Raw genomic sequence first — 25,940 nt, 5'->3', positions numbered from 1 at the left:
ATAGCTAATTTTATGTGACAAGACAAACTTCTACATGCATCTATATAAACAAAGTAGTAGCCTCGTAGTCCTCTTACTTTAAAGTAAACAGGGTGATTCATTATAATCTTCAGAATTGGAGAAGAAGTATGTTTTAAAAAAAGATTGGAAATTTTTTGAATTGAAACTTAGTAAACAAACAGAACTATAAAAGAAACAATTTACTGCATTTTCCATCAGTCAGCATGATGTCAACTGTCAATCAGTATCGCAGCCAACACTAAAGTTGAGTGTCGGTAATACAGTGTTATGTCGTGACATTGGTCCTAAGGAGTAGTAGCACATTCAACACTTGAGCAAATGGTCGATAATGTAGTTCATATCTTAACATGAGGTTGCCACTGAAGTTTCTAGTATTGATCACTCTTTTAAAGCTAACACTAAGTTAAGGGAGGATAAGGTAGTGCACATGTATACATGTGGCACTCACATTTCTTATAAAGTTCTTAAACTTTGGAGACATTCGCTTTTTTTCTGAGTCACCCTGTTCAATTATTAACATAAAAAATGGCTTAAGAATGTGGCACTGTTATTAAATATTGTAATTTATACACCCAACCTACCTTTTTGCAGGCAGCTGGTTAAACAAAAAACATCGGTGGGCAGGAAGGGAGAGTGTGCAGAAATCAACATTAGAAGAAACAAAGAAACCAAAATCAACACCGGCAAGACTGGCAAAAAATTAATTTACCGCGCATACAAATACAACAACAACAACAAAAATACATAAATAAATCACGTCGATTTGAAAGTTGTTGTCTGTGGCAGGCCGCGTTGGCCGCTACCGCTGCGCTGACTGCTGCAGCAGCCGCGCTGGTTTTAATTAGTGCGGCAGTAATTTAACGCCTTTTTGCAAGTTTGCAAACAATTTAAGTATATGTACATGCAGACATAAAACAGAGGTGGACACAGAAGCAAAGAGAAGCTAGTAGTATGGCATGAGATTATATTAAGTAATAGTTGAGGGTAAAAGCCTCCATTTAAATCCATATACAGTTATTTAGTTGCACTGCACAGATAGTTGTGATTCAGACAGATCCCAAGAGACGTCTTTACCGCTTGTAACCCATTTAACTGGTTTTTTTTTTTTTTGTATTTTTTTTTTAAGACAGACTGAGCCACCGTCCATTTATGCTGCATGGTTGCTACCACTTGGTCAGGCCACATGTAGGTGCCCCGCGCTCATTGTACCGGATTTTCAAATTTGTATCGCTTACAAACTGAAAAGTTATATAATTCAAGATCTAGTAACTGTCGTCGTCTAGTCGTTGACCATTTAAGATATTGTGGTTGATCTGGTTTAAAGTTGCAAATAAAATAGGAGCTGAAGGTTTTTTTTTTGTTTTTTCTTTGAACATTGCACAAACTTAAAGATAATGGTTCCCTCCTTAACGATTTCGTAAAAGTAAAATGAAAATAATGTACTGTATTATACAATTTTTTCTCGATTTCTTGTGAACATGAGGTACATTTTATTGGGACTTGATTAGTACTTCAAAGTAATTTCACTGCATTCAACAACTTAAGTACTTTAATGTACTTTTCCCTGTGCACAACAAACACACTTTTAATTTTGGTATAGCGCATTACTTGACTTGTTGAGTGTCCCCATTAGGTGCGTTCCGTTGAGTTGTAGAATGTACTTTAAAGTACATACTTTTGTACAACAAAAGGTATCGACTTACTTATGAAAATGTCATAAGTAAGCTCTTTAGAGTACTTTACAGGTCCCAACGGAGAGCACCAATTTTGAATATCGAATATTATGAATAAGAATTGGAAAAATGAAGTTTGATTCTAATGTCAAAAATTAATCGAATTTGAGTACCAATCAATAGGACTGTTCGTTCATTTACAATTCAGTATGTACTTACTGCAAAGTACTTTTGATTGCATTCAATACCTTCTTTTTCGAGCTTAAATTAAATCGTTGGATGAGTTTAATTTGTTTTCAAAGATTTTTTTCTAAAATATAAAGCAATCAGAAATTTTGAAAACATTTATATGGCCAAACGAACACATCTAATTGATGTTTTAACTGGTAAAATTGAATTGAGACATTTCAAATTAAAGGGCAGTCAAATCAATACGCCATTTTTAGGCAGAAATTTTCCAACCCTGTTATCTGTAAGCAACAAATCTGACAGTTAAAAAATGAGAATAAAAACGTTTGCCATTGAACGTCAGATTGACATCTGAATCTGCTAAGTTAACTGAAAAAAAAATGTAAAGCAATACCGAACTTATTTTGGTTGTTGTTCTCATGGAAAGTCATTTTGCTGTATAATAATTGTTAAAGTCACAAATTTGACACCAACTACCGGAAAAAAAGCAAGTCCATACGACAGAATTCATAGTTTTAAATTTTTTGTCTCTCTCTTTGAATTTTAGTTGTGGAATAAGTTTTACATACGAAATGAGTAAATGTCATAAAATCCAAGCACGAGCCACAGCTTATAGTGTAGGTATAGAGTAGGAGTTGGGTTAAGAATACCAAAAGTAAGTAAGTACAAAACGAAGACTTAAGAAGAAGAAGAAGAAAACCAAGACAAAGTGAATGCCTTCTTCGTTGAGTAGTTTTTATTTTGTTTTGTCTTATTTTTATTATTTCATTGACTCTACTCTTTTATTCGATTACATTGGTTCCGTTATGAAGCGATGACACTTGAGTCCAGTGCTCCCTGATCGTTCACTTTTGTGTATTCTTTTTTTTTCATGTCTTCTTTTCGTCTTTGTGTTCTTCTTAAAGTTTTTATAGAATGTTACTAGAGAAGAAAAGTTAAGCTACACCGGCAGTCGTCGCCACCATTATTGAAATGTTTGAGGAAAAGGAAGTAACATGTAAGAAGAGGAGGCTGACACGCAGATGACCACAAACCGCAATCAAAATGTATACAAGAAACAAGAGTAAAAGCAAAGAGTTCTCTGACTAACTCTATTCCATTGATAGTAGTTGACAGTTGTAGTAGTTGTTAAAATAAGCAAGTAGCAATTTAACCTTTATGTTCGACGTTGCGTTGGTCGTGGTTGCGACAGTGAATTTTGCGGAAATATCAAAAAGTTAATGATGTGAAGAAGTGGAAAAAAAAAGGAGGCTGGATTAAATGGTTTAAGCAATGAAGATCATTTTTGATGACATTTAAACTGTTATATTGTCAAATGAGTTATTTGACTTTTGAAATGTTTGGTAGGTGGGCTAATCTAAATTTTTAATGACAATGAGATGAATTTTATAATCCACCATTAACTATTGAATGGGTATTTGGCTTCACTTCGCGCCAACTTATTTTGACAGCTAAGTGTGTCCAAAGATTTAAAATGGGTTCCTGCCTTGTCATTTTCAACATGAAGTGCAAGTGAGAAAGCAACACAGCAATGTCAAAATTAGTCGGTGGAGTGGGGCCAATGTGAACACCATTCATTGATGCAAACTTGCATGACTGTTTGTTCCATGACAGTTGGGAGCCTAGTGTCCCAGTGTAATGAACGCAAAAACACTATTTAAGTAGAGTGGGTGTGGGATACAAGTTTGAACGCGCTCAATAGATTCTACATTCCTCAAATGAGTGCGTCCCGCAGCATTTAAACAAAAAAAATGTATGTTCAATTTGACAACATTCAACTCAAGTTAGGTAAAATAGTGTTCTTTATTCATAACACCTATTCCGTCTTGAAACTTCATTTCACACGAATGACATTTACCTAATAATTTTGATCTATCGTGAAATAAAGAGTTATTATGCTCTAAGTTGTTTTTATGTCAAATTTCAATCCCCAGGTCTGTCCCCAAGTTCGGACATTATTCTGACGTTTATAAAAGAAAAATTCGTCTAAGGGTAGGTACCTACTTAGTATAAACTTGACATTTCGGTACTTCATGAATTCGAAAAAACTAATTGATGATAAAAAGTAGCACGCAATAATTAATTGAACTACATTCTACTAATTCATTTAACATTGGAAAACTCTTTCGATGTCGGTCAATCGTAAAATAATAATTCGTATTGTGGCAATTATTATGCGATAATCATTTAATAATAATTTTCTGGCTATATAATATAATTAATGTCGAGACATAAAAACGAAATAATAAAAAAAAAAAAAACCTGTTAAATTGAACCATTTGCTTGAGTTCACCTTGTAAATTTGGATGCAACAAAACGAATGGCATTCTTCTGAACTAAAAGGTGACGACGACGACGACGACGACAACGACAATAACGACGACAGTGGGGTAACATAAACACCATACCACACACATTGTGTCTTGCCACCATCATCGACGGTATATCGCACGCTTGCAGCTAAAGCATATCGGGTTTAGCAAGTCTATTTTATGTCAAAGCAAGTTTATTAACCCACCGGCATTGAATGAAAAATCTATACTAGTATTTATATACACATTTTGTAAGTCTTTATAAATCAAGGAGAGTCCGAGAGACCAACTTGAGTTGTGTATAGATATGTGATCTAGATAATGGCAGTAGATAATGAAAATATAATTAATCAGTTAATATATATTTTTTTTTTTTGTTTAATCATTAATTTGCTTGAGTTTTATGAAATTATGCCTGATTTCTTAAAGATTTTTGTGAAAAAGGAATACAAAAAGTTTTTTAGACTACAAACTAAGGTTTCTGCATCGTTTTTTTAAATTTTCCATTCGGAAAAACTATACAAAAAATACGTTTGAAAATGTTCACTGTTGTTCCTTTTCACTTTTCAGGCAAATGTAGTGAGACCTTAATTCTGAGTAAGATGGCGATGACGTCACAGAGAGCTGTCAAAAATCTATCGAGTTTTTCCGTTTATCATGAGAAAAACGTTTTTGACATCAGAATTCATTTTTTTTTTTCTCTCAATTCAGAATCCTCTATTCACCATGAAGAAAAATGACGAGTACATTAATATTTGATTTCAAGTGACGAATAGATACAAATTAAACCATTTATCTTTGACAGTAATACTGTGGAAACTTTATTAAAAATTTTGATAATCTAGAGATTTCTGAAAAAAAAATCCCTGAACTACTTCATTGAGAAATTCATAAAAAAATGTAATCAACTGTCAACTCACAAAAGAAGTGTCAAAAATTCATAACTCCTTAAGGTAGAAACACAATTTGCACACAAATTACTTTTTTTTTTTTGCTAAACAAACTTGATGCAACTGAGCATTAATGACTTCAAAAAATAACACGCAACAATAAGGAGATGTTAAATGACCTTCAGCAATCGTTGTCGCGTCATTGCTGTCATAAAAAAAAATATAAATGGTTGCGGCGAAATGTAAACAAAGCGAAAAACAATAACAACAACAACAACAGCAGCACATTTATGAAGGTATTTGGTTTCAGTTTTAAAAGATGAATAATTGTCCGTGAAATGTCAACAATATATAGATTACCTATATTCATTTTTGTGGTTCTTTTAACAGGAAATGGGTTAAAAATTTTGTTGTTGATGATTTCAAAATCAATTAAATGACATTTATTTATATATATTTTTTTTTATTAAAATGTAGGTATGCCGTATGCCAGTCGTAAACCAAAAAAGTAAACATAAATGATTAATTTACGATTAATCGAATGGAATGTGAATGAGTTTCGATGTCCGTCGTCGTTGTCAGTTGAGATGTGTGTTTTATGTTGTAAGTCGTTTTCGATTCAAGTTTTTTTTTTTTGTAGGTATAATTACAGCAACTTATCACTTTATTTAGACCAAATGGAACCATTTTAAGTGTAAATAAAAAATTTACTCGAACACATTATAATATACATATACGAAAGTTGTTTAACACAAAAGTCGCCGTCGGTTGGTGGTAACCTTGATGGTACAGAACTCGTTTTGACTGCGCCTCTGTTTGATTTCGAATCTTAACACCACGAGGTTGTACCAAGATTTCTTGAGTGGCTTTTATGAAAATTGAGAAAAAAAAATGCAGATTATAGGGAATATCAGGGGAAGTGCTGAGTGGTTGTTCTTTTTGAGAGATAGAGACAATCACCCAGTGAACTGGTATAATGGAATGTCATTCAGAAATGGTTGGTTGGTTTGGTTCTCTATATTGATTGAGGTCTTCAAGTATTATTATGGGCTGCTGATGCAAGGTTAAACAATTTAAATATAATTTAAAGAGAATGAAATTGAGTGAGTAAATTTATTTAAAGTGATTTAGTTCGAGGTTTGGCGCTTTAGGTCGTTAAATTTTTATATAGAGATTGAATATTTATTTATGACTGATTGAGGTCTATTGAGGTGGGCTTAGTTTTGGTTATGTATAGGAAACTTGAACCGAGTAGGGTTTTTTTTTTGAAAAGTATTCAAGACAATTATTTTTAATGTTTCGGGCTAATATGCATAATTTTAAATGTAGATATTTCTTGTAAATTGTATTTCTTGTCAATTTCTTTGTAATCAATCAATAAGGTACCAATTTTTTATGAACTATTGTCAATTTATTTATGTGTCATCGTGATTTCGTGATGTACTTTGTGGTGATACTAGGGCACTCAAAAGGTTCTAAACACCTATGTATAATAAACCATTTTTCCTGTGTTTCCTCAATAGTGGCTTGCTTGGTAAACGAATCAGCATAAGACAACTCATCATAGGACAATTCATCATAGAACAACTCATCATAGGAAAACGCATTTGGGGAAGCCCATCATGGGAACAAAATTATTTGAAGTTAAATTTATTTGAATGATCTTTTTTTATAAGACGTCCAAAAAGGAGGAGGTATTCTATTCGTCTGTATTTTTTTTTTTTTTTTTTTTTTGTGTTTGTTACCTCATAACTTTGGACTGAGTGAACCAATTTTGATAATTCTTTTTGTATTGGAAAGCCACCATGTATTGTTGCCTGCAGTTTGATCCCATTTCAATTTCGTTCAGTTCTGGCTATAGAAACTATGAGAAAAACCATAACACACAGTTTTGATCCATGAAACTCGTTTTTTTTTGATAAAAATGATTATTGTAAAGAGACACTTTTTAGTGGTATTTTTTAATTGTTTTTCTTGATGAAATCCTCCCCGTGGATGGTAGATTTTGAATATATCCGAATAAATCTTTATGTTAAGCCAGTTTTTCCAAATTTCAACTCTCAAAAATTATGTTTTTTCCCAAATTACGACAAATCCAAAAGGAGGAAAGGAGGTATGTATGTTCCATCATAACAACTAAAATACTTATCCAAATTGAACAATTAAAGTTTTTTAAGAAGCGCCTTGCTTTTGCGCTGGTTATAGGGAATCATTTAATTGAATATGGCGCCATCAAGACGCAATATGCTACTGTTAGAATGTATTGTTTTTTAAGGTTTAATATAAACGTTACAAATAAAAATTTCAGATGAGAAAATTTTCTAGTTTTAGACTTTTTAAAACATGAACTCCTTAACTATTTGCAATTTCTTACAGTGTTATCATATGGGCAACTGATTTATTTTGACATTTATGCAACGTTGAAAATTGGCAAATCACACGAAGCATTGAGATGAGTTAATTCGATCTATCTAGATGTAAGTGTTCACACCATTTTGTGTGTAAAGTGACCTTCTAAGATTGCACATTTTATGAAGATGAAAATCCAATAAAATAGCAAAAATTACGCCGTAAACAAACTAGTTACCGAGGGAAATAATAATGTAGTTTTATTTTCTTATGGATATAGTCTTTGGGTTTATATTCTAAAACGCATTTAAATATCTAAATTTTTATTGATAGAAAGCTGCATCTATATGATGCATAACACACAACACCTCTATGTTTTGTTTACTTGCTATGTTTAGATTTTTAATAATAAAATTCAGAAAATATACGGAAGAATAAGACGTGTGTGCTGTAAACAATCGTAACTTGCAAAAATATGACACGACTTTATGGTTTAGGTGTATAACACACACACGATTCACGATGCTTTTTTTTTTTTTCTTTTTTTGTAAAATTATTCTTGTCGTGTCGGAATCGATGCAGTCGTCCTTGAAGCTACAAAATAAAATCCCGCACTTTACATCTCATAAATCTTTTTATGTTTAAAATGAAAAATGAAAACCAAAACAAAACACAGAAATGAAATGTGTGCAATGCGCGTATGGGAAATCTTTCATATTTTGTAATAAGTTTTCGATATAATGCAACAAAATAATACAAATATTTATACACATTTTGTTTTAAACTTTTAGAATTGTACGTGTTTGAAAAATTGACTAGAAAACATGTGCTCTTAAAACGATTTACATTATTTTGTAAGGTTGATTAGAATTCCCACGTGCTGTAAACAATTTTATCTCATTCATTTTAAGTTTTTATTATTAAGCACTCTGGTGAGTAACTATTTCATTATTTTAGGTGATAAAGGGTGTCTCAGAAATTACTGATAGTTTTTTAAAAGTCCAATTTTTTTTTACTATTGTAGCGAATGACAGTTGACAAGTGTAAAAAAAAAATATTTAAAACTAAATTCTTACTTATTTTCATGCAAAATAATATCAAACAATAGACTTTTTCTCATTGACACAAAAAAAATATTCAAAAACTAAAACCAAACACAATAGAAAAAGTGCAATAATCATCTTACTTTGTAGCTAAAAACTGGAATAAGGTACTTCACCTCATCTATTGTTCAATGTTGACTGTGTATAGTCTCTCTTTTGAAAACTATAGAAATATATGCGTACAAAAATAAAAATGGGCAAATAGAAATAAGTAAAATACAAAACAAAAAAATTGTTGAATCCACATCTAACTGTTTCGAAAATAAATTAAAACAAACGAAAAAAAAAAGTTTCCCTCATTACACATAAGAGAACATCATCAAAATGATGATAATCAACTTCGAAAAATAAAATTAGAAAAAAATAGTAAAAATTCAAAACAAAAAAATCTAGAAAAATAATGCTGATGCCGGCAAAATTAACGCGCCCGTGTTTTTTTGCTAGCATATAGTGGGACAATATAAATAACAAATATGACAAATTAATGAAATTTCGTCATTTGTTAAAAAAGCTATGTTCAATTATGTCTCATCTTCAAATGTTATTTCAAATCCTGAACGCAAAACTTTTGCTTCAACCGTGAACGCAACTCACTTGGAAAAATCTAACCAGTCAAAAATAATGCATCTAAGATCAAACTCTAATTTACTTCTCGTGGTCGATAATTTATTGTTAATTTATTCTAAAAAGCATTTAAATAATTGGTAAATTCTTATTTTTTAAAGATCATTTAAAAAATCAATAACGTTTTATAACAGTTTGGCAGTTATGCTACCTAGTTTTTTTTTCAATAGAGTAAACGAACAGAACCAAATGACATAATGATTGATGTGCCTGTAGAGCAACAGATCTGTTTGAGTACTTTTTAGAGAAAAATGTAAAATTTGTCAAATTTTAAAAAGTGGCGATAAAATTCTAGCAGAGTGACGAAAATTGTACGAAAAATTGCTACTTTTTAATTTTTCAATATATTTGAGAATATATAAAAATAGGTAGTTTAGGCAGATCTCAGTGACATAAGCGCTGCCTCGTTCTCAGAATTATAAAATCATTTTTTGTAAAAAAAAATTAAAAAAAACATGGCGACCACAGTAAAAAAAATGACGGATTCAGTAATTGACTCTAATGGTGTCTTCGTTTGGTTAAAAAAATCAATTTATTTTTTGATCTAAATCTGTCAAAAAACTGTTGTTGCGACTACTTAATTGTAGTTGAACAGATCAAAAATTGTTTTTTTTTCTTTTGAAAAATTAAAAAAAACATGGCGACCACAGTGAAAAAGTGACGGATTCAGTAACTGACTCTAATGGTGTCTTCGTTTGGTAAAAAAATCAATTTATTTTTTTATCTAAATCTGTCAAAAAACTGTTGTTGCGACTACTTAATTGTAGTTGAACAGACCAAAAATTGTTTTTTTGACAGATTTAGATCGAAAAATATATTGATTTTTTTACCAAACGAAAACACCATTAGTTCAAATTTTAACCACTAGCAGCGCATTTCAACTTTACAAATACCCAATTTGTTAACATTATATCAATTCAACATAAATTTTGCTCCACTGTGAATCAACTAGATATCTATTATTGTGACCGACGGCAACGACGATTACGGTTTCTCATTTACATTAGCGTGAATGAGTAAAAAAAAAAAATGGAAAAATTATTTTATTTTACTTTTTTTGTATTTCATCTATTATCTAGCGATGGAGTTTCCTTTGGTTCCCTCAATTGATTCAGTATGAGGAGTCAGAAGAAGTAAACACTTCAAAAAGCAAAAAAAAAAAAAAAACGTAAAAGTAGAAGTACAACAATGTTGCTTGCTGATGGTTGTCCCTTTCCTTCATGCTGTGCACTGTTGAGTGTGCTGCTAGCTGCGCTATGCTAGCGCTAACACTCATTGATTCTGTGGCATTAGTGGAACAACACACACAACATACAAACAAACACTCTTCTTCTACTTCTTCTGTTTGTCAAAACGAAAAGCCGATGGTTTTGGTAAAGAGAAAGAGGAGAAAGGGGAGAGAGATTGGGAGCAAAGTTAATGGATGTGGATACATAGATGATGATGATGGCTTGATGGTTGGATTGATGGCACAGCAACGAGCGAACAGCTAGTAGAGGTAAAGTCGGATGATGACTTGTTGTTGAAGCGAAAAATACATAGAAAAATAAGAAAACAGAAAAAAAGAAAGACGAAGAGAAAGAAGAAGAAGAAAAAAAGTAAGAGGTTACTACCGGCCATTGACTTTGTCTCGTTGATGACCTTGCCCGAAAAAGAGACAACAAAAGTAAAAAAAAAGAAAAAGAAAAGAAAGCCAACGTGAATGTTTAAAGAAAAAATTAAAAATAAAATAAAAAAAAAAACACAAAGCAAACTAAGAACTCTTTTTCTCTCGATGAAATATTTTTTTCTTATGTTTTTTGTTAATCATTTGAAGTGTTGAGAGTCTAGGAAAATTTTATTTAATTTTTACGAAAAATACTCATGATACTTTTTAATTAGTCATTATTTGCGGCATGAAAATTAAATAGATTTGATAATATTTTTCAAGCTTTATTTGAATTATTGAGTCTTGGTCAAAGACTCAATACTTGTCAAGTTGTCTAATCAAATAGGTACCTACGCAAATTCGAAAACTCTAAGTTTCCACACTCTATGAGGGATCAAACGTTACATACGGACAAATCAAAGTGTGCACCGAGCCTAATGCTCAACGAATAGGGCTTTTAAGCAAGAAGTGCTCAAACGTCAAACTGTCCATTTTGAAGACAATAACAAAAAAGCATTTATGGGAACTGTTAAATTATTTGTTTAATGCAAAAATCAAATTAACAACAATCTTTAAACAGTCAGCAACAATGTGTTTTATTAAATTTAAAATTTGTATCTGTCATGTTCTTCAAAGTGAGAATTGTCAGATTTGGCTTTGACAGATTCGCTTACTTCCCTATTTGCGACAGTTGGTTTTCGGCTCTGTTCGATTACTTTATCGATATAAAACGTAATTTTGTTCTCTTCATTGAAACAAACGAGTGTTTTGATTTTTTTTGCTAGCATTCAGACAGGGTTGCTGAGTACTTCTTCGTTTTTTAGAGATAGCAACCTGCCATTTTTTTTATTTGAGTTTTATTTCAAATTTGATGTAAAATGATACTTTTTGCAAAAAAAAAAACAATTTTTTAGTTGTGTTTTACACTGAAACAGGGTTACCATATTTGTAGATCTACATTATTAAATTATTTTATTAACTTTTTTTGCCACAAAAAATATTTCCTTTTTCAATCAAATTACAGCAATTTTTTTTAACACACAAATTTCTATTAAAAAGTGGCAGTTATTTTCCTTGCTAATCAATGTTCTTTTACAAATATAAATTTATAAAAATTTAGGAATTTTATAGATGGCACAAATTAGGTTAAGATTAATAACACAGAAACAACTAATAAATAGTAAAGGCCAATGGATGGAACCTTATGGTACTCCAACCCAAAACCATTTTTTCGTTAGTAAACACTGTTGTTATGCAAGAAAACTTAAAAAAAAAAAAACAACCAATCAAATACAAAAATGCAATAAAATATCTTACTCATTTCTGTGTCATAGATTTTTTTTTTGTTCAGTTCATGATCACGATCAGTCGTCACACTTTGTAGCAATTTTACAAAACCAAAAAAAAAAAATAAATCACAAACTTCTATTCGAAGGTGCCTACTTTATGCACTTGTATATAGTTAATGTATACAAATAAAATGACAACTTTAACTGCGATAACAACAACTTATTCACTTATCTTTCATTTTTTCTTTTTCACATAAAAACACACATGAATCTAAACAAGAAAATGTGTATATTTTGAAGGACATTTGAGCTCTAAACAACTTGTTGAGTTAATTTCTATAACACAACACTAATACAACAACAAATTGGGTGTGCAAATTAAACTATACAAACAAGTAAACAAAAAAAATTAAAAAAAAAAAACGCCAGATAAAATTCTTTGCAAATTGAACCGTGGTTCTTGAAAGTTGTTTATTTTTTTTTTTTTGTATTATTTTTTGTAAATTCCACACACTGGCAACAGCATATTAAACCGTCAAAACGAAAAAATAAATAATATATTTAGAGCAAAACAGGAACAAAAACAACAAACAAAAAAAAAAGGAAGAACATTCAATGTCCTTGTTCTTGTCGGGCAAAAGGCTTGATTGTGTTAGACGACACGGCGAATGAGAGCACCTTGATCCCGATCCCGTATAATGGATGGTTATTATGAACAGATAAAGAAAACGAACCCCAAAGCAAAGACTGCAAAACCGAGGACCAACACAAAAAGAAAATGCGAGATGAGCCCGAGAATCCGTGACTTGTTTGGGTTTTTTTTTTTTTTTTGTTCCTTGCAGAACCATCAAGGTACGAAAACAACGGCCAACTGATCATGGATTTCTGCAAACCAAAGAACAAACGCCATCATCATGGTCTATCACCCGGCTGGAGGAGGCGAAGGGAGAAAGAGGGGTTCGATTGAATCCAACTCAACTATACAGGCAACCAAAGTAAAGAAACGATGGTGGTGGTATTGAAGAGGAACGAACCTATAGTCAGTTCCAACAACAATAAGCCAGCCATAGCGTTAGCAAGGTGAACTCTATACAAAAGCCTGTGAGAGTCACCGACCGGGCCCGTCGACTACAACGACGACGTCCACGAGCACCATCAACAGTCGGCTCGGCATAGGCACAGTCGCAGTCACCTCTAAGCACAACATACAGCTTTGTGCTGCTGCAAAATGCTAACCAGGCCAAACGTAATGTGTGTGTGCGAATCGAACCGCACATGACGCCCGCCTTCGCCGTCGACTCTTCCAATGGACTTCGTTCAACCATTACGTTGTCTTGTCGTCACCTGAAGACGCAATTTCATATATAGTTTATTATTGCCAACTTTGTTTAAAAATGGTTTACAGCTAAGGATTTGTCAACAGGTGAAGTTGTGTCTAGAAACAAATTATAACAGTTATAACACTTTATAACAGGTATAGCACAGTTTGTTATGGAAAGATGAAATGTGTAACGCAAATCGCACGGTAAGATAATTGTGTTAAATCCTCTAACATCGGTGGATTTTGTCCTACAGGGAACTATTAAATGTACTGAAATACTTAACAGTTATAACAGTTTTTTGACAGATAAAAAAATTTTCCTAAATAATTTCCTAAGTCGACTGCAAAGCAAATATATTATAACAGATAACTAACTGTCTTTTGAAGAACGAAAATATATATTCAACGATGAACCTTGTCTGTTATTCACATACAGTTAAGTTCGAGTCACATTAAGATTATGTCTACAAAACTGCTGTTTGACAGATGTCATTTTTTTACATTTTTACAAACCTAAGTTATCCACTTGTGGTCGCATTTTAGTGAAAACATGACAAATGGAGTATTTACTAAGTTTTTCAGAATTCTTGCATTTTTTTCTTTTTCTTTGTTTCCGTGCAGTAAGCGAATTAAATCTAATATTTTGTAGTAAACAAACGGAACTTTATCAACGATATATACATTTTCGTACTTTGTGTCTATTTTCGCGCAAGGGTTGTTAATTCTTAAGTTTCTAATAGGTGGCACGTTTGTCATTCATTTAGGGCCAGTTTCAAAGACAACAATTAAGTTGAGTGACAGTTAAGGCAGTAAACGTCTTAACATACGAAGTGTCACTTCCCTTCAAGCAAACAAGTCCGACCTCGGTCCTAATCCGCTCCGCATCAGTCGGAGCTGAGTCCGACTTCGGCTCAGGAACGGGTCCGAAGGCGGCTCAAATTAGTATGGAAATTATAATCACCGCGGAGCCGATTTTATATGTATTGGTTTTTTCACCACGATTTCTCCTTCGACTTTGTGTTCATACACAAAAAGTTGCAAGTGTGTGAGTGCAACCCCGTTTTTCTCGGTCGGAGGTCGGAGTGTCTTTTCTGAACTCCGTTTTCTTGCTTGAAGGGTTATCTCTAAAAATATTGGACAGTAAGATGTGTCACTTAGAAATAGAAATTCTAAACAAATGACAGTTGGCAATCATATTATTGTTTTTCGTTCAACTGATAGTTCGTTAAAATGAGAGGTTTGCATATCTATTTATTTATTGCTATTTCAAGTTTTTAAGAGAGAGCACAAAAAAAAAATGAACTACCAACTAACGAACTTATGCAGAAGCAAATGCGAAGAAAAAATACAAAATCAGTTTTGAATTTTGATTTGACAATGTGGTGGAAGAAATAAATAAAAACTTACAAAAAGAAATACAAATAAACAAAAAAAAAAAAACACAACGAATCAATTATAGGGTGATTCATGCAGTGTTTTGTGGTTGCTCTGTGTGCACATGTGTGGTTATCTAATAGCCGATCATTATTTTGTATCGATAGAGGTTATCTTAAAATATTGCCGGTTTTCTTGTGAATTTGAATGAATATAAAAAGACACTTTCATGATGATTAATCTTTGTTATTTTTATTTTTTCTTCCTCTTCTTTACTAAATTGTATATCTTGATGAATATGTCAGTTTTTTTTTCTAATGCTCTGAGTACTTAATTGCTATATTATAATAGGTGGAGTTTGATTTTACTATGATTTTGAGATTGTAGGAAAGGTTGAAGAGTTCTTTCGCACAAAGATGTAATTCTCAGATTTGGCAATTTAGTTGTCAAGTTTTGAAGACAATTATTAAAGTGATTGACATCTGTGCGAATCAAATCGAGTTGTTTGACTTTTAAGCTTACAACTTTGATTGCTGAGAAGTAGTTCTTGGTAAAACATGGTATTGACCTCCAGAAATATTAAAATGATAGATTGGAACTTTGGTCGGAGACTCTTGTCGGAAATTCATGCCAGAGACTCTTGTCGCAGACTCTTGTCGGAGACTCTTGTCGAAAACTCTTGTCGGAGACTCTTGTCGGAGAATCTTGACGGAAACTCTTGCCGGAGACTCTTGTCGGAGACTCTTGTCGCAGACTCTTGTCGGAGACTCTTGTCGCAGACTCTTGTCGCAGACTCTTGTCGCAGACTCTTGTCGGAGAATCTTGACGGAGACTCTTGTCGGAGACTCTTGTAGGAGACTCTTGTCGGAAACTCTTGTCGGAGAATCTTGACGGAGAATCTTGTCGGAGACTCTTGTGGGAGACTCTTGTCGGAAACTCTTGTCGGAAACTCTTGTCGGAGACTCTTGTCGGAGACTCTTGTCGAAAACTCTTGTCGGAGACTCTTGTCGGAGAATCTTGACGGAAACTCTTGCCGGAGACTCTTGTCGGAGACTCTTGTCGCAGACTCTTGTCGCAGACTCTTGTCGGAGAATCTTGACGGAGACTCTTGTCGGAGACTCTTGTAGGAGACTCTTGTCGGAAACTCTTGTAGGAGACTCTTGTCGGAAACTCTTGTCGGAGACTCTTGTCGGAGACTCTTGTCGAAAACTCTTGTCGGAGACTCTTGTCGGAGAATCTTGACGGAAACTCTTGCCGGAGACTCTTGTCGGAGACTCTTGTCGGACTCTTGTCGGAGAATCTTGACGGAGACTCTTGTCGGAGAATCTTGTCGTAGACTCTTGTCGGAGACTGAGAACAGTTTAGTTTTAAACTAGCGAAATATACATTTTATAAGTTTTATATTCTTTTCTTCATAACGGTAAGATCTAAAACGTAAAATCTTCTATTGAAACGATCAAATTTAAAGAAATAAAAGAAAAAAAACTTTTACCACAAACCCTTTTTTACCATACTCAAAACCAAAGTCATCGACTTTTTGATATTAAACACGTCTTGAGTTTTAGAGCATCATCCTACTTCTTCTTCTTCTTCTACAATAATAATAATTATTATATATACAACTCCTCCTCGAAAGCATTTCCGCACTATGACTCATACTCGTACTCCAGGTTTTTCTTTCTTTCACATCGCGTTTGATATTAATATGCATTGCACAACAGAACATATAAGGAGAAGACGACAACGACGACTAAAGAGTTAAAAAAGAAAAGTAAAAGAAAAAAAAAAATAATACGGCGAAAAAGAAGAAGGTGAAACACAACTGGCAAGTCAGAGGAATTCCAGGACTAACACACATCAAAATGTATGCGGCGCTGCTAGTGCTGGCTGGTGCTCCATGTAATTGCTCAGTTTGTAATGCGTGCCTCAATTTTAACGACAACTGCAAAAAAAAACAACGACCACGATGATGATGATGATACCAAACCACCATTCCAGTGATGTACTTAAATTTATATATTTTTTTTTTATGAAAATCAAAAAAAAAAACAAGTCAATGCCAGTTTTTTTTTTTTTGTAAACTGCACCTCACAGTGTATAAACCTGCTACAAACATATGGTATTCGGAAAGAAAGAAAAAAAAAGACCAACTCCTTACTGCAGCACCTTCCTTTCACCATCATCATTCACCACCACCCACTTTTCATTCAAAAAACGAAAAAAAATAACCAAACTTGTATTAAAATTCGTATTTGATTACATGTCACTGTGAAAATGTATACCTACAACACAGGCAGTGGCAATAGATTCATTAATGCATTATGATTCTCATTGTATTTTCAAATACAACAAAACAACAAAAAAAAAAAAAAGGAGAAATAAAAAAAAGGAAAATTATTTTGAAAGCCTCAACAAATCATTTATACCATGTGAATTGGGTATAACAGTTTTTGAGAGTGAATAATAACTTGCTAACGAAATGAGAATGAGGATAAAGAAATGTAATCCAACACTCTTGGCCCATACACACAAAAAAAAAAGGCCGTGAGAAATGAGGCAATTTAATTACCAAGTTAGTCACAGTGGCGTCTTTTCAGTGTCATTGGTGTGGTTTAGTAATTAAAAGTCAATTTATCATTCGAAGACAAGAACAATTCATTAGAATCCATGAATGTGAGAACAAACAGAACCAGAAAGAAATTGCTGTCAAAATTCATACACACGATATTGGATAAATTAAGTTTTGTTTCCAGTAAATCATATATTTTGCTAGCGGGTGTAAATTGAAATGTCATTACGTCACATACGGAGAATTAGACATACAAATCTGAACGAAAGAATCCCTTGTGTTGCCAACTTCACAATAAAAAAAAGGCAGCCTTCATATTGGGGACGTTCACAAATCTTGTCTTAGAACTGTTTATTTACTTTCTGCACAAAAATGTGAAATTCGTTAAACATTTAAGGTACTGATGAATTTCTCTATGAAAAAGGAAATATGTGCAAAAGTACGCAAACTCTTTGAAAGAAATTTTCATGGAAAGAAAAAACGGTTTTTTATGAGCACTTTTATTTGAACACTCATGTAGTTTGGCAGTCGGTCGTGCGAATGCATTCTGTTTACTCATTCTTAAGAGATTGAACAACGATTTTTTTTTTCATCTGTCATTTTAGTCGCTGAGCGAACAGCGCAACAACGCATTCTATTCAGCTTCAACTCTTTAAGCTGAACAGAAATGGGAAATCTGGTATAATCTTCAAATTTGTTGGTTAAATTACGTATGCACCAGAATGGTCAAATGGTCGTTGACTGTCTGATGAAAAATGACTTCACAATTCGTCTAAAAGGCTGTCATGTTATTTGAATGCCTTGACCGATACGTTGACTTTAAGTGAAGTCAGAGAGTCAAGGCGTTTTAAGTTAAATTTTTCCCCTGAGCTATGCATTTGGCCCCACTGTTCATTACAATACAACTAAATTACCTACATATCATGATTATGTATTTGGAATATTCATGAATTTGCAATGTTGCAGTAAAACTATTGCTACGTTGACTGATTGGTTGTTCTGGTAGGCTCTAAAAAAAAATTTAAAAAAAAATCTAACCTCTCTCTTATCTTTGTATAAATTTGAGAGTTTGAGAGCTTCTCATTGAATGAGAGAGTGGTTTACACATAAACATAATGCCTCTCATATAAGACTAGCTAGCAGCAAACGAACCAAATGTGCCAATTCTAAGTTTGTTGCTCAGTCTCTCTAAACGCAATTTTCTTTCTTTGAACCAGTTTCAGGGTGTTGGCATACAAAACAACAACAAAAACAAAAATAAACTTTTAGACAAAAACACAAAATATAAAAAAATCCAACTGCAAACTAAACTCTAAGGTAGCACTGTAACAGTCAAACAACCAACTAACCAACCAAGCCAGCTGGTTGCGTCTTTGTTTATTTTTTTGAAAGTCTAAGCTGATGCATGGTTGTTTAAGACGGTGTATTGTGCACTATGGATCTATTTGACGAAAGTATTAGTAAAATTTGATTTTAGGATGAGTCGTAACGAATGCTTAAACTGACAATAAAATAACTTATGCTGACATCAAACGGTTAATTCTGAATGACTTTCGCTGAGTTTGTGTAAATACGAATAACATCCCAAATGACAGCTGTCAAACAACAACACTGTATGACAATCACACAAATAAAACTGACGCTTAGTTAATGAAAATGGTCTGTATTTTCGACAAAAAAAAACTTAACGAAAGATTTTCCTTTTCCAAAGACAACGGTTGGAAATTAACACATTGACATTTTTACTTTTTTGCAATCAAAAAATTGAAAAAGAACCACTGTTCAAACAACAAAGTTTAGAAAACCAAGGAGTAGCCGAGGTTTAGTTGAGTCGTTAACAAGAAATAACGTTCAACTCAACTATAATATACCTATGTAGGTGTTTATGAGATTGTTTATTTTTTTTCTCTCTCTCGTGGTAGCTATCATAGTTTTAGATACATTTTCTTTGTTGTTATTGTTGTATTGCAGTTGTCGACGTCGTCGTCGTACTAGTCATCATCAACATCGTCTTCTTGTCGTAAAACTGTCTTTCATTTTATTGAATCTTCTTTTCCGACACTTTGTTTGGATGAGTGTATCTGCTACTTGACCGCAAAAAAAGCGTTTGGTTTTTTTTTTTTTCTTTATGTTGTCTTCATTTTTTGTTTGGTTAACACGCTTTGTCTTTTAAAAGACTGTAAAAGAAGTGCTGGAAGGTAGGTTTATCTACTAATAAGAAAAAAAAAGTTCTTTTGGTAATTTTGCTCCACAACCTTGCGCCATTAAGTCAATCAGAGATATGAGAAGGAGGAATGAAAATTAATTTGCATCTTCAGGTCGCCGCCGCCGCCATATTATAGTCAGCAATACAACTCAAGGAGAAACGAATATAACACAGTGGTGGCAATAGCGGTGGCGGCAACTTAAACGTAATCAAAGAAAAGCTTTCGTTCCACTCAACCTATTGACCTTGTTTTTTTTTTTTTGTATGGTGTGTTATCGTTTCGGAAAGGCTTCATCTCAAGCCGACACATGATGATGCATTTCAGGACGTGATATACATATAAATGCACGTTGTCAATTTTTTGTTGTTGTTTCGTGTTGGTACCTCAGGGTTTTTTAAGAAAAAAAAAAAAAAAAGAAAACATGGTAAAGCAAATTGACATTTTCCCACTTGAAAGCCGAATTTTTTGTGGTGGCCCTCTCTTGCTCGTGACTAACTAGTTTTTTTGGAGTACTAGGAACTGGATTTGTTCTGTAACTGCGACTGCGACTACAATGATGATGATGATGGTGACTCATGGAGCAATATAGGTAGCGGACAACTTTCTGTTTTTGTAAGTTTTTTTTTTTTTTTTTTTTGTGTTGTCGTCGTCGTGGTCGGTGGTTTGTTGTTTAGGTTGGAATAGTTAAGGCCAAACGATTCAGTGGGTTTCTGTTGTTAAAAGTTGACCATTTGGTCTGGGAATAATTTCAACCAATAATTTATTATCGATTTTTTTTTATATTGTTTGGTCGCTGTCGGAAGATGATGCCTTGGGTTAAGAATTGACCTTTTTAATTTTTTTTTTTGTATGATTTTTTGAGGTTCGAAATTTATATCAATTTTTTTAAAAATATTACCTAATGAAAATTAAATAGGGTGTTTAAATATGTTACGCCTTCAATTTTATCAATTTAAATTTACATAAGGATTACGAAAAGAAATAGAAAAATAAGGCTGAATATTAGTAATATGAATATTAGGGTGGATCAAAAAAATCGGAAAACCTTCTGAGTTTTCTATTTCAACCGCACAACACGAATATTCATAAGGGTGGGTCAAAAAATCAAAATCTTTTTTTTTTTAATTTTGTACTCCGAAAAATCCTCCACAAAAAAGGTCTGGTATACCTTTTTCATTAATCTAACAATTCTAAAGATATTCGAGGACAAAGTTAAAAAAAATTATAAAAATATTTTTTACTTTTCAAAATTTTCTAATCCACTGAAAATTCATTATTATCAAATTACCAAGATGTATTCTTGTAGGGTCTTAAACGTTCTACAAAAAAGTCTTTGGCATCAATTTGATTTTATGACAATTTAGAAGATATTCGTATCCAAAGCAATAGTATTTTATGGTTTCTTATGCATTGCGATTTCATAAATTTTGCTTATTTGATAATAATGAAATTTTCAGTGAATTCAAAAATTTTGAAAAGTAAAAAATGTTTTTATCATTTTTTTTAACTTTGACCTCGAATATCTTTAGAATGGTTAGATTAATGAAAAAAAGTATACCAGACCTTTTTTGTGGAGAAATCTGTTTCCTACAAGAATATATTATCTTGCGCGTGTGATTATTATAATTTTTCAATTAGTTACAAAAATAAGAAAAAAAAACGAATTTTTAAAGATATTCTCGATTTTTGGACCTCAAATATCTATTCCTTTGATAAACAAAAAAAGTGTTTAAGGCTTTTTTGTAGAACGTTCAATTTCCTGCAAGAATATGTAAAGAAATTTGCTAAAAAGACGATTAAAAAAAAATGATTTTTTTTAGTAGCGAACGATCTTCCCATTAATATAAAGAGCTCATATTGGGTGAGTAGATTCTAGAGTTCAAAATCAAATAAAAAAAAAAGGATTTTCATTCAATTGTTTGAGTTTCGGAGGCCTTTTGGACGAGTTTGGAACGCGTTTTGGAAGCATTTTGAACGCGTTTTGGAAGCATTTTGGAAGCGTTTTGAACTCGTTTTGGACGCGTTTTGGATGCGTTTTAGACGCGTTTCGGACGAGTTTTGAACGCGTTTTGGACTCGTTTTGGACGCGTTTTGGACGCGTTGTGGACGCGTTTTAAAATCGTTTTGGCCGCGTTTTGGACACGTTTCGGACGCTTCTCGGACGCATTTTGGACGCGTTTTGAACGCGTTGTGGACGCGTTTTGAATGCGTTGTGGACGCGCCTTGGACGCTTTTTGAGCGCGTCTGGGATGCGTCTTGAACGCGTTTTGGAGGCGTCTTGGTCGCGTTTTGGACGCGTTTTGGAAGCGTTATAAACGCATTTTGGACGCGTTTTGGACGCGTGTTTGAAGCGTTTTGGACGCGTTTGGGCGCGTTTTGAACGCGTTTCGGAGGCGTTCTGGTCGCGTTTGGGACGCGTCTCGGACGCTTTTGGAATCATAAAAATTGAAGTTTAAATTAAAAATTCCTTAACTTTGTTTAGGAATTATGTATGTAATAGTTACTTGAATGAAATTAAAATCCTCGGTGGCATAAACACCCTTCATTAGCAGTACTATAACACTTTTGACTACAAGATCAAATGTAACCCACTTCGTATGGTGGAAATAGTAAAAATCGTATTGGCACTAGACAATGTAGGTAGGGTGTTTTCATAAACGTCTGCCTAACTTAGGCCTGCGTTAGACGTGTTCATAAAGTCAGATCTGCGATCGGACTAACTTAGTCCAACTGCAGTTCTGCTGTTCATAAACGTCATTATGTCGTCAACATCGGGCAGATTGCTCAGCCAAAATTTTATTGCTGCAGAGCTCACGAAGAAATTTATTTGGCTCTTGATTCGATTTTTTTGCTGTTAATAAATGTAAATATAGTAAAAAAAAAGAAAAATGAAAAGCAAACATATAAATTAGGGTGGTGCAAAAAATGTTTCTTTTATCATTTTTCGAAAAATTTAGATTTTAATGACGCAGAAAATTTCTAAAACGGGTTTTTTGAGGTACTGAGTTTATATTTATTTTTTTTTGTATTAGGGTGGCTCCAAAAAATGCTATCTTCTAAATTTGCTTGTGAAATTCTAAAAAAATCAACGTGGATATTGTTTTGACCAAATTATCAAAAAATAAAAAAAAAATTCCATTAGGGTGGTTCAAAAAATTTTTTTTTTATTTATTAATTTTCACTGCAGAGAAAGTTTGTAAAACATGAAATATAATGTAAAATTGGGGTAGGTATTTTCGAATTAGGGGGCTCAGAAAAATGGTATATTTTACATTTACGCTTGGAATTCAACCAAATTCAATTTAATTAATTTGACATGAATTTAATATTACTATAGCAAAAAACGAACTAAACAAACATTCTGTGTACTATAAATAATTTTTTTTTTCAAACGCAAAAAAAAACTTTCTTGAACACCCTAATTAAAAATATTTTTTCCATAGAAGAAAGTATGTAATTTTTTTTGAAGCCCCCTTATGTAACACGGATTACACATTTTTCGTGTTATTAAAAACAATATTTTCGGGAACTGAAAAGTAAAATATTTGTTTGCTTACTAAACAAAACTCATTCTGCGGTAATTTTTTATATTTTTTTCTGACGTTTATGAACACTCAGTGACTGCTGAAAATTGTACCAACGCAGGCCTGCAAACATTATGCAGAATTGGTGTGTTCATTAATGCAGCAAAGCAGAAAGACGGTTGTACTAACGCAGATTTCCGACGTTTATGAAAACACCCGTACTCAAGATCAATCTTTGAACAAATCATCAAAAAAATAAACGTTTTTCTATATAACTCGCCGTTTCATCGTCTAGTTATTCATTGTCATGTCAATTGAGTTAAAATAATAGATTTTTTTTAATTTGTAGAAGCACCATCAAATTCCAAAACTCACCTTTATAAAACCTGCTCCTTTTCACACTTTTCCGTCTTATTGTTTATTCGTATAACTGAAGTTAGTCCTGCTGCGATATACCGATATAAGCAAAAATTCCTTTTTAAAAAATCCTCAACAGGAACTAGTGCGTATATAACATTCACATGCAAAATGACTTAAATTTAACTAAAAAAAAAAATCATTGCCCTTCCTTTTTTTCCAAAAAACTGGTTTGATGGTTATTCTTTTCAAATTTTTTTCTTTATTTTTTAATCACTCATTTTTTTTTACATTTCACTTCCAAAAATGAAAGAAAAAACAAAAGGAAAATAAAAATAAAATAACAAAATTAAATAAGAAAAAAAAAATATATTTCAAACTAAAAAAAAAAAAGTGCACAAGAAATTCCCCCTCGCCTTCTCAAAATTCTGTCTTTGTCATAAGTTCTTAATTTTTTTTTGTTGGTCCACTAGCACGACCTTCAAGTTTAGCGTTTGGTCACTTTACTTATTCTGTCTTTTTCTTTGGTTCTTTGAAGATGGATTACGGATGGCCGTTGGATACAAACGCTTCTTACGCACAAGAACAAGAACCACCAACTCCACCACCACCACCACCAATAACAAAAACAACAACAACAACAAAACCAACCAGAAGAACAACGCGGCCAACAGCAGCAGCAGCAAAAGCACCACCACCACCACCAATTCCAGAGTTTATTGACATTTGCCGCGATTCCTTCTCTATTGCCAAAGTAAATACAAACAACACAAACAAAAAACCAAACACAACAAGAGAGAGGAGAAGAGAAAGAGAACTCTTTTTATATATATAAGAATAAGAACTACACTCAAAGGAACGAACGCACACACCCACCCGCCGGGCATAGGTAATAGAAAAATCTAAGAAGTGTTATTGTTGGTTTCTCTTTCTAACGCATAGTGCTTGGCTACTTTAGTGTTAGCATTTCAGCAAAACAAGTTTTTTTTTTTGTGATTCGATTCCTTTCTTTCAAATCAGAGCAACCTTGAAGTTTTTTTTTCTTTCTTATTCTTGTTTAAAGAATTTCCCGTTTTTCACAGTGATTAAACTGTTTTATTTAATTTTCTATAAAATCTTCCAAAAAAATTATTTTATTGAAGGAATTTGTTTTAAACGAAAAATATCCACGCACTTATGAATGACCTTTATTTGAGAAAGCGAGACAGAATATACACCTGAATCCACTTGTTCTGTGTGTAAAAAAAAATATATAATAATTCTCATCTATTCACCTTCTCACTTGCACTAATTTCGCGCCGTACAAGGTTCTTTTTGGGGCCACTTGATTCACTCACTTGCTTCGCCCACTAAAAATTCTTTTTTTCTTTTTTTGCTTTTGTCGAATTGCCGATATTTTATAAAACACTTTTTAAAATTTACTAATAGATACAAAAAAATAAAGAATATTGATACTTTCTAGCGCAAATTTATTCCATGAATTTTTTTTTAAAACAGAGAAAGAAAATGCAAAAGAACTATATACCGAAGAGGCTTTTTTTCCAATATGAAAACGAACATTCAACTGCGGCAACTTGAGAATTTCAACTGCAAACGAAACGCAAAGTCGACGAAAAAATGGATGGAAAAAAGAGGTATGTTGTTGGAAATGAAACGGGAATCGCTTGTTTGACAGGAGTTTTTTTTTGTGTGTGTGGATTGTATTGGCGCAGGTGAGAAATCGCGTTGCCGAGTTGTTTTTTTTATTTTATTTTTAAAGAAAACTGTTGAAATTGATACAAATTTTTGAATGATTGTGTACTGAAGTGGAGAATGTACGCAAGAAACCTCTAAAGCCTAGTAGGCAGCAGAAGCCAAACGGAATTTTCCGTGCAAAAATAGCACAGCGATATCTTAAACGAAATCCATTTTTTTTCTTTTTGTTTAAAAACTTATTTTCTAATGTTCTGATATCACATTTTCGTTTTCAACTTTAAATTATTTATCTGTCACATTTTCACGCATGGAAAAAAAGTTAAGAGAAATTCAGCTAAAATTAATCACGATCTGCGTACTACGCATTGAGCCTAGTACGCAGATCGGGAAAAATGTTATTTCTCATACAAATTTTGTCACGCGCAAAAATTAGATATTTGGAGCCGCTGCTGTAAAAAAAAAGTCTCCACTTAATTTTGCGCGGACAAATAATGTTCGAAGAATTATTCTGCCGGAAAAATTGTGACAAGTAAAAAAATAAAACAAAACTGCAAAAAAATTCAAACAAAATTGATGATAAAAGTTATGCGGAAGCGGCACTGTATGACAAAATTTTCACACCTGAATGTTGACGTTCCGGTTGGGAGTTTTTTTATACAAATGTGTAATTTTTGTTTTTTGGAGTTTTTTTTTAATGATTTTAGCATTACGTCGCCCCAGAATTGTTTTGTTCCATACGCCACATTTTTGTCGTTTTTGAGTTAGGAATCCAGTCTATGGTAATTTTGTATGCTC

The 25,940-nt window shown here is 32.9% G+C and overlaps 1 protein-coding gene across 2 annotated transcripts in view; it reads right to left on the bottom strand.

The window, feature by feature from the left end:
• LOC129919066 (nuclear hormone receptor FTZ-F1 beta) overlaps window positions 1-23,712 on the bottom strand; it is a 36,742-nt gene extending 13,030 nt beyond the window's left edge. The window contains exon 1 of one of the 2 annotated variants that reach the window (XM_055999889.1): window positions 23,469-23,712. The gene's annotated coding sequence lies outside the window, so the exon portion shown is untranslated. Of the gene's footprint in view, window positions 1-12,126; window positions 12,521-23,468 lie in introns of those variants that run through there. The other variant, XM_055999890.1, reaches the window with a different exon arrangement.
• Between the last annotated feature and the right edge of the window lie 2,228 nt (window positions 23,713-25,940).

The sequence above is a fragment of the Episyrphus balteatus genome, chromosome 4 (genome assembly GCF_945859705.1).
Source record: "Episyrphus balteatus chromosome 4, idEpiBalt1.1, whole genome shotgun sequence".
Taxonomy (NCBI): domain Eukaryota; kingdom Metazoa; phylum Arthropoda; class Insecta; order Diptera; family Syrphidae; genus Episyrphus; species Episyrphus balteatus.
The sequence above is the reverse complement of the archived record's forward strand: the minus strand, read 5'-3'. Positions and strand labels throughout refer to the sequence as shown.